The sequence below is a fragment of the Papilio polytes genome, unplaced genomic scaffold, assembly GCF_000836215.1.
Source record: "Papilio polytes unplaced genomic scaffold, Ppol_1.0 DF823510.1, whole genome shotgun sequence".
Taxonomy (NCBI): domain Eukaryota; kingdom Metazoa; phylum Arthropoda; class Insecta; order Lepidoptera; family Papilionidae; genus Papilio; species Papilio polytes.
Window position 1 is genome coordinate 1,408,374 of NW_013525694.1, and position 8,789 is coordinate 1,417,162.

The 8,789-nt window shown below is 32.6% G+C and overlaps 2 non-coding genes across 2 annotated transcripts; one reads left to right on the forward strand and one right to left on the reverse strand.

Annotated features, from left to right (window-relative positions):
• Positions 1 to 4,600: 4,600 nt before the first annotated feature.
• Positions 4,601 to 4,673, reverse strand: Trnat-ugu. Its single transcript has one exon. It is a non-coding gene; the product is annotated as a tRNA-Thr (tRNA).
• A 2,741-nt stretch (positions 4,674 to 7,414) lies between these two features.
• On the forward strand, positions 7,415 to 7,487 carry Trnat-ugu. Its single transcript has one exon. It is a non-coding gene; the product is annotated as a tRNA-Thr (tRNA).
• The last annotated feature ends 1,302 nt before the right edge of the window (positions 7,488 to 8,789 follow it).

The window sequence follows — 8,789 nt, forward strand, 5'->3', positions numbered from 1 at the left end:
CAAATATGGTATTATTCTTGAACATGTATATAAGTGTAAATTGTATTGACGTATGTTATCTAAAGAAATAATCATATTAGCGTAAAAACCTATCTAAATGTGCAAATCATTAAAGAATTTGGACGTCCATATTCGACTGACGTTAGTTCTGATAGATTTTCGGTTGAAATATGAAATGAGTTATTTATTAGATGTGAAAATTATTATTAAAAATTAAGGTATCATTTCAGACATAAGACGTCCTTTTTGTATAAACAAAATAAATTTCAGATTTTCTTTTGAAACTGCGTATATGTGTGACATCACAAAAAACTTGTTTATCTTATAGATTACTAACTTTCGCCCTGGACTCCACTCGCATAGAATTTAAAGAAACAAAAGAAAGTAATATATGTGATCCAAAATATCCTCTACATCTATGCCAAATTTCATCATGATCCATTCAGCAGTTTAGGCTTCAAACTCTAACATCCATCTATCCATCTAAACTTTCGCATTTAGTAAGATTAGATAGGTGTCAACGACCATTTCCGTCACTCATCATCATCATCACCAGCTCACTATACGTCCCCACCGAGGGGCTCGGAGCCTACCCTAAGTAAGGGTGACTAGGCCATAGTCAACCACGCTGGCCAAGTGCCGGTTGGTCGACTTCACACATATCTTTGAATTTCTTCGCCGATATGTGCAGGTTGCATCACGATGTTTTCCTTCACCGTAAGAACGTCGGTTAATTTATGTACATATGAAAATTCGAAAAATCGAAAATCACATTGGTACATGGCGGGATTCGAACCCAAGACCTGTAGATTACAGGTCAAGTGCTTAAACCACTGAGCCACCGACGCTCTCATATCATTTCCGTCACGATAAAAATTAACTACAATTTTTAAATACAAACATCGACCAGTTAAATATAAATAGTAAATTAACGCAATCATTAATTAAAACTAACCTAAAAATGGTAAAGTTAGAAGGCCGTTACTCATTTATAAGGAACTGGCAATTTATAATGCATCGATGCAAATCTTTAAAAAATGTTTAGTTCGCAAACAGAGTATTGAAATATTTTAGTATAAATGTTTAAGATTATACCTATGAGTTATTTTTGTCTAATTGCACTTTTGTACATTATATTTGTTTATCTGTATTTTAATTAAAGAACAAACTGATAACGTAATCTAATTAATAAATAGATTATAATTACGATAAGGTTTTATCACAATGTACATCTTATTTAAATAATTGATAAATGGGCATAAAAAATATTTTCAATTGAAATATACAATTGTATAAAAATCTTTGGAAGAATTTTGTATTGATCTTTATTTCTTCTTTGTTATTATTAAGCAAACTTAAAAAACTAATGAAAAAAATTATAGAAATCTATGTATAATGTAGATTAATTATATGAGCCGTGTGACAACATTTAAATCTTTGAATACGATTTCATACTACTGCCATATTATGCATTTATATCAAAATTCACTATCATTACAGACAAACTAATCCACCACGTTAATGTTGTCAGTTTTATCATATGGCATTATCTTTTTTATAAAAATTATTTATGATAGTATTTATTTATACGGATTTCAATGACCGTGAAATGTGACCTATTGAAAAAAAACATTTTTTTTATATCTTACATCTTTGACTTTTAAAAGAAAAATGAATGATGGTATTTTTGCACGTATGTTTCGGTAAAAAAAATTCAACCAGAAAACAGTTAATGACGACAAGAGGTACGAATCATTGAAATAATTTAATACCCAGGATGTCATTCACTTATCCTTAATTTAATGTTAATTTGAAATTGAAGCTATCTCTTCGGCAACGTGGGTGGTCTCAAAATGCCTGAACAAAACAAAATGATCTGGAAGGTTCGTCCACCGCGTTCATCGAATGATAATTTTAATGCTCTCCGCTGTTCGAGACATTTTATCTTTCTATATTTTAATGAGCCATTATTTCGTCAGATATTTATGTTAATTGGATCAAAGCGATATATAAGCTTCATATTTTATTAACGGTATTTAATTTTCTAGTTTATTATAAAAATTAAATATATTTATTTTATTACATCTTATTTCAATTCAGCATATAGTGGAAACAAAACAATAAACTCAGTGTTATCCAAATTAATAATGTCATAAATAATATATGCAAATCTTTTAAGTCATTCTAACCTTTTTTACTATAGACCCTTTGTTACTTAACTTACTAGATTTCTATTACTAAACTAATAAATGATATAACGCCTGTCAAAAATTAATAGCAATAATTTAATCACTAAGAATGGAAACACTTTTTACTTGACTTTCTTGGTCGACTGTAACACAACTGTAAAGCGTTACTAGTTTTAACATAAAAAATGATTTGATCTATAGAAAGGATGTGACTGTGCGTTATCTAGGAGATAAGTGAACAGGTTTACTGTAAAGAAAATTAAAAAAAAGGAACACACTAACAGCCTACAGTTTTGTTTATTAATTTTATTTGACCTTTTTTTGCATATACCTCATTCACAGTTAACAGTCCTCATCATAATTTATGGCTTTGTGATTATGAAATGAATAACTGCAAACTCGTGTTGATGTTGTTATAGATGGCGTTGGTATCGTTGTGATGAAAACTGGTGACAGAAACAGGAAACGGAAAACTGTAAGAACTCCTTAATAGCAGATGATTTAATATTTTTAAATCCGGCGTTATGTTTTTAACATCAAGATATAGCTTTGTTAGCTTATAAATTTGCTATACAGTAAACCATGTAATAGTAACCGTGTTACGCAACTTAAATTTGAAGTACATAAAAAAATAATAGCCATAAGAGATAATCAGTTCCGAGACTACTTCGCCTTTCACCGTACAAAGTGAGGTGAATGAGAATACGAAAGATTTGCACTGATATTGGCGTCATCGGTGTCGCGCGGATAGCGGTGTCTCGCTCGGCGCAAGCAAATTAATAAATGAATACCATATCCGAGAGTAGAGCTGCGGCGACGATCTGGCGGCCGAACACCTGCGTCTGCGCATCTCGATACAAACAAGCTAAAATACACTTTATTGTAATGACGTAAGGTTGTAAATCACTTGTGTTTTAAATAACATTCTCATTACTGATCACGGATGTAACAAACAAACTATTCAAAACTCTGTACCTTGAACAGCAAAGTTGGGTTTTACGCTTGTCACGGCCGCTGAGATTCCTTAGACGGGAGAGTTATGGCCTTTATTGTTACTTTTTATGTTTTTCTTATTCGTCAGGTAAAAGCAAACAAGAAATTGTATAAAATAAACACAAGAAGGTTTCGCTGTTGTTTTTTTAACTTTTATTTACCGTGACCAATGACCTTACGATAAAGATGAAGTGACTTTTCATTATTTAAATCACACGACAATTGCATTCCATTTGAGCATTATTTTTATAATTAAAAAAAGTCTTCAAATGTAAATAAATATAACAACGTTACTTGAATCATAATTAAGTAGACTTTTTGTATTTTGCAACTCACATATTAAATTATCTTCTACAAGAAATGTTCATTTACAAATTGTTTTTATCAATAATTTTTTTTAGTTTATTAATCTTGCTCCGTTGTCTTAAAAGTTATTTAGAAATACATCGCAACGAGATGGAAACCTAAGAACATCTTTGTACGAAATTCAAACTGATTTTCTAATTTTACTTGCAATTATTTTATCGTAATACATAAACAATATGACATGAATATAAAAATGTAAATAAAAAAAACATTATTAGTTTCAAATTCATACTAAAAAATTAATCCAACGCGAAGTACATCGTGACGAATCATTTTTTATTGAGTTTTAGTGTTGCTTTAAGAGATGGCGCTGTAATATTCTGATTCATAACATTCTCAAAAACTCACGATATTTAAAACACACAATTATGTCATATTTATTTTTTAATTTCAGTGTAATTTAAAATATTTAAGGCCTAAAATAAACAAATAGTTGTTAATGTTAAAAACAAAAATATATTAAAACTTGATAATGGTTCTAAATCACGATATTAAAGTTTTTGTTACAGTCAAGCATATATACGACGGTTAGGACAAAGTGTTTATTGGGTTCCGACCAGTACAATTATCGGGATTACATGCAGAACCTTCATGGTTCCTTCATCCTGTGGAAAGTCCCCGGAGATAGGACGGAAAGCGTCGTATTGTGATGGATTTAGGCCGGGTTCGGTGCCATAGGGGAGGTTTTCGACCTGTTTGGTATCGACCCTAAGCGTTGCTCAGAGCAAAGAAGATGTTGTTAGAGATTCAAAATCTTAACAAAATGGGGCTCACTCGGTTGGAACCTTTCTTTTTTTTGTTAAAAATTTAATTAAATTTATGACATTTTATTACTTTAATATTAACAGACATAAAATTACTTTTACATTACGACTCGTTTGCATTTATTACGATTTCTTTTTATCTATTGTTCTAAATTACAATTAAAAAAAATTGTTTCAAATACAAATCAAAGTAATCGAATTTTAAAATAAGTTTTCATTCGTAAGGACGTAAATATTATTTTTAATTAGTAAACATGGAAAAAAAGAAACAAAAAACATGTTTGAAATTGCCCCCAGAGAGATTTGAACTCTCGACCCCTGGTTTACAAGACCAGTGCTCTAACCCCTGAGCTATGGAGGCCACGCTTAGCAACGTCAGAAAATATAGTTCAAATAGTTGATAGTCATAGTATGAGTAGTAGACTTACTTAAATAAGCGATTTAAATTGTTATATCTATACTAATAATAATAAAGCGTACACACACACTACTTTGTGGCGTAGGATGTCAGCAATCACAGTATATTTTTGAATAATTCTATCTTTAATAAGAAAACAAAACCCAAACAATTACGACACTCTTTAGGCTATATATTTTACGCTATTAGGGGCTAAACAAATCAGAAAAAATCTTCATGTGGGAATGGGACCATAAATTACAAGCTGCCAATATCAAGGAAGAAAATTGCCATCGTTGTCATTTGTGCATTTGAAATTTTCAATTGAAAATTTGACAAATGAAATAAAGTCTTTATAGTTTCATGCGGATGAAGCCGCACGGGAACAGTTAGTCAAATAGTAAACCGATGCCATACTTTGGAGTACATTTTAAACGTAACGTGAGTAATGCTTTTTACTGTGATCAATGTTGCTATGCTTTAATTTGAATAATTTATTGATAAGCGTTATCTCTAACAAAGTTTATTATAGCTATGCTAATAAGTCTGCGAAAATAATGCCGAATAAAAACATGCTACGAAATGACGACATCTTGGGGAAACCCAATGTGACATGAATGTATAAGTTTAAATTTCTTTTAAAACTAGTTTTAGTGTCGCCAAGGACTTAAATAATTCTTATCTTAATGTATTCGAATGTTTGGATGGTTACATGGTTAACGACTGGAAGGATCGGAATGAAATTGGAACAATTATATCATTGGAATAAGCTAAAATCTACTAACTTCGTTTATGTAATTTTGTAAAAAAAAACTTAAAGACACATATGTTTATAATACTTTATTTACATACGTTTCTCTTACTAACTCGTCTCGTCCTAATGACATTTCTTTTCTCCTCGACAACTGACACGCGGGTCGAGGTTTTCGCCTGCCAGATACATCGCCACAAACTTTAGGTAAATAAGACTATTCCAGAAAGTATAACTAACTTAATATTCGCCACACGATTGGTGTTGGTGATAAATCTAGTATAACGTAATCCTGATGCGCTTACGCAACATGGCCAGATGTGCAGCGCTCCTTCAGTAAAATACGCACGTAATGTTGACTAACAAGTTGTTGTACAACATGCTAATGTCCACTAGTGACAACATGTTTTATTGCAAACTCTAAACTGAATGGGTATGAATGAACGCTGGAATCACATATAGGATATGTAACACGGGTTTTACATTCGTATTCCATTCTCGAGGATAATCTGGTGCTTTAATGTGTTGTCCTTAAATATTAAGTTTAAGTTGTGTTAGTAATCGTAATAATAGGTGTGAATTTTAGATTATGTTATATAGAAGAATACTTCATTGTTTTTTCTATATCATTTATCAGTAGCTTGCGTAAAACCGGATTAGTTTATCCAAAACGATATTACTAAAACAAGTTTGGATCATGTTACGATAAAGTATAGGATATTAAGTAACATGGCGCATGGGCCAAGACAGATGTCGACTGGACACGGCCCAAAAGCGTAGACTGGCGCTATTTTGCATGCCTCAACCCAAAATGGGAACCAAGCGCCAAACCCAAGCACAGCTATATAGGGTGTTCGTGGGTTGACATAATCGATATTGAGAGAGTTCAATACGGACATTGCATATAACTTTGAAATTGATTTGTTCATTTTAAAAGTTGAACTTTCGGAGGTTACCATTATGGTTTATCGCCAGTTTACTGTGTTGTTGTGGGAATGTTCTAATCTCGTATCTTTAAACTTTACGCGGCTGTAAGATTATGCCAGCTCTTTTCTCTCTTTCTTAAACAATAAGAGTAGCATGAACATTGGATAAACATATCTTTTCAAAGACAAAATTCCCCTTCTTCTAATGAACATTTTAAAAAATCATTGATCTCCAAAAAAAGAGTAAAGCATACTTTTATCTATGTTGATAATAAAACATGTATGATGAGTGTAGTTTGCTTCTACTCTAGTTTAATGTTTTAACGGAACTTTTTATGCGATGAACATTAAACACAATTTGTCTTTAAAATAATGTATCATTGATAATAGTTGTAAATGAAACATTTGATAGATGAAAAAACATTTAAATGTTAACGGTAGCTATTAAAATTACGATCGCAATCGTAAATCGACTATAAAATAGAAATAATTGTAATGGATTTAATTCAGTTACCAGCAATTACGAGCGTCTACCGTTATTGAAGTGGATATTTCGTTATTGCGTATTTACTTCCGACAGCGTAACTATAACAAAAATGTTAAATGATTTCCCCTGAGATATGGTCCGTTAATACGGACGTTGGTACGTTTTGTAATCAAAACGTACTAAGACAGCTTGCTACTTTCCCCACTTTGCGCAAGTTTGCTTGAATAGTAATATATCTATACTAATATTATAAAGAGGAAAAGTTTGTTTGATTGTTATAAATAGGCTCACAAAGTACTGGGCCGATTTCAAAAATTCTTTCACCTTTAAAAAGGAAATTTATCTGTGCGTAACATGGACTATGTTTTTTCATTTCTTTATTTTTATATGTCATGCGGACAGAGTCGCGGGCAAAAATTAGTCTTTGTTATTTGTGCGTCTCTTATTTGCGATCTCTTTCCTTGTAATGACAAGTATTCAATTGTTTCTATATTCAATAATGCTTTTTGGCTAATCGGTCTATTTTTTAGTACACAACGTAGCCTTCATAGCTCAGGGGTTAGAGCACTGGTCTTGTAAACCAGGGGTCGAGAGTTCAAATCTCTCTGGAGGCAAATCGAATCTTAATTGTTTAAATACTTTTGCACGTCAACAAATTAGTTTTATTCTTTTGAGGCAATAGGTAACAAGAACTACGCGTATATTCTCATTTTCAAAAATACCAATAAAGAAGAATTCGCTTCCAAAGCGAGGTAAATTCAGGATAAGATCGTTGTTCTGTTGGCAGAATTACCATACATTGATCTCAACATCTATGCATGTCCGAAATTATCGATGATTACTGGTACGGCACCAGTTATGGCGCCGGTACAGCGCCGCCGGCGCTCTATACTGCAAACCGATAATTTACCGTACCGGTAATGTTCTTGTTACCTTTTTAAATTTATTTTAAGGCCGATCGACCGGCCTTAATTGGTACAGCATGTGGGCGATTGGTACGTCACGCGCTACCCGCATACGTAACTGTAACTGTAACTGTACCCAGTTTTTTTTTTTAATTTACCTAGCTGTTTCGCGGCTTCGTATTTATTATCTGCATAAAATTATACTGGCCAGTGTTATTTTTTCTTTTTAATAGTTTTATATTAAAGTCTTGAAATAAACAACATATTTTTGTTCGTATATTACTGTAACTAATTAAATAAATTCTAAATTGAAAAATTGTTTTGTCAAACGTTTTATTAAGTTGTTGCATCTAATTATAGTGGTCATTGCAGTGGCACAGGAAGAAGACAGTCCAGTTAATGAGGAAGCAATTAGTAACGTTTTGTCTGCTGGCGGTACTCTGTACAGACGAGTGGGTTTCAACGAACGACTCGTGTCCACTTTGCATGACATTATTTCTTTTACATCATTATTCAGCGAGAAAGTAACTAGAGTTAAAAGTACAAACATTCCTTCGTTAACTTTACTTTTTGTTCAAGTACCACATACCACAGATGTGATTCACAATTCACAAGTGCGTAGGCCCGAAGGTACATTAAATAGCTAGGACATATTTCAGGGAACAATATCCACATAACGCAGCCTGTCCCACGCTAATCTTTCAGTCATAAAGCATAGTGCACACCACGCTCCAGTTGCAGCGTCGCTATATCAGCGCGTATAACTGACAGGCCCGATAGCCAGTTCTGACTTGCAATTAATTTAACTCGACTTTGACCATACCTCATTTTGCTACTGGCAGCACTATCGATACAGATAATAGCTTTTGCATTATAAAAGTATGGGCGATTGGTCGTTTTTGTCTTTTTCATTTTTTGTGCTACTGATCTTTATCTGGTTAAGCCGGTGTAGCCAGTATTATGTATGTTACATATACACTTTTAAGACGACTGTTTTTGCTAACTTTTTTT